Source organism: Callorhinus ursinus, unplaced genomic scaffold, assembly GCF_003265705.2.
Source record: "Callorhinus ursinus isolate GAN/ISIS: 27379988/994484 unplaced genomic scaffold, GSC_fseal_2.0 scaffold10574, whole genome shotgun sequence".
Lineage (NCBI taxonomy): Eukaryota > Metazoa > Chordata > Mammalia > Carnivora > Otariidae > Callorhinus > Callorhinus ursinus.
This window is the reverse complement of record NW_027407624.1, coordinates 1-1,450: the sequence shown is the minus strand read 5'-3', so window position 1 is coordinate 1,450 and position 1,450 is coordinate 1. Positions and strand designations below refer to the sequence as shown.

The following is a 1,450-nucleotide window of genomic DNA, read 5'->3' as shown; positions in this document are numbered from 1 at the left end:
TTGGACACGTAGATTCGGGCAAGTCTACCACTACTGGTCATCTGATCTACAAATGTGGTGGGATCGACAAAAGAACTATTGAAAAATTTGAGAAGGAGGCTGCTGAGATGGGAAAGGGCTCCTTCAAGTATGCCTGGGTCTTGGATAAACTGAAAGCTGAACGTGAACGTGGTATCACCATTGATATCTCCCTGTGAAAATTCGAGACCAGCAAGTATTACGTGACCATCATTGATGCCCCAGGACACAGAGACTTTATCAAAAACATGATTACAGGCACATCTCAGGCTGACTGTGCTGTCCTGATTGTTGCTGCTGGTGTTGGTGAATTTGAAGCCAGTATCTCCAAGAATGGGCAGACCCGTGAGCATGCCCTTCTGGCTTACACACTGGGTGTAAAACAACTAATTGTTGGTGTTAACAAGATGGATTCCACTGAGCCACCCTACAGCCAGAAGAGATACGAGGAAATCGTTAAGGAAGTCAGCACCTACATTAAGAAAATTGGCTACAACCCTGACACAGTAGCATTTGTGCCAATTTCTGGTTGGAACGGTGACAACATGCTGGAGCCAAGTGCTAACATGCCTTGGTTCAAGGGATGGAAAGTAACCCATAAAGATGGGAATGCCAGTGGAACCACACTGCTTGAAGCTCTGGATTGCATCCTGCCACCAACTCGTCCAACTGACAAGCCCTTGCGTCTGCCTCTCCAGGACGTCTACAAAATTGGTGGTATTGGTACTGTCCCTGTGGGCCGAGTCGAGACTGGTGTTCTTAAACCTGGGATGGTGGTCACCTTTGCTCCAGCCAATGTTACAACTGAAGTAAAGTCTGTTGAAATGCACCATGAAGCTTTGAGTGAGGCTCTTCCTGGGGACAATGTGGGCTTCAATGTCAAGAACGTATCTGTCAAAGATGTTCGTCGTGGCAATGTGGCTGGTGACAGCAAAAATGACCCACCAATGGAAGCAGCTGGCTTCACGGCTCAGGTGATTATCCTGAACCATCCAGGCCAAATCAGTGCTGGATATGCACCTGTGCTGGATTGTCACACGGCTCACATTGCTTGCAAGTTTGCTGAGCTGAAGGAGAAAATAGATCGTCGATCTGGAAAAAAGCTGGAAGATGGTCCCAAGTTCTTGAAATCTGGTGATGCTGCCATTGTTGATATGGTTCCTGGCAAGCCTATGTGTGTTGAGAGCTTCTCTGACTAACCTCCTCTGGGCTGTTTTGCTGTTCGTGACACGAGACAGGCGGTTGCTGTGGGTGTCATCAAAGCAGTGGACAAGAAGGCAGCTGGAGCTGGCAAGGTCACCAAGTCTGCCCAGAAAGCTCAGAAGGCTAAATGAATATTATCCCCAATACCTGCCACCCCAGTCTTAATCAGTGGTGGAAGAACGGTCTCAGAACTGTTTGTGTCAATTGGCCATTTAAGTTTAATAGTAAA

At 47.5% G+C, this 1,450-nt stretch overlaps 1 pseudogene; it reads left to right on the top strand.

The window, feature by feature from the left end:
• Positions 1–6: 6 nt before the first annotated feature.
• Positions 7–1,444, top strand: LOC141372364 (elongation factor 1-alpha 1 pseudogene; annotated as a pseudogene).
• Positions 1,445–1,450: the final 6 nt, after the last annotated feature.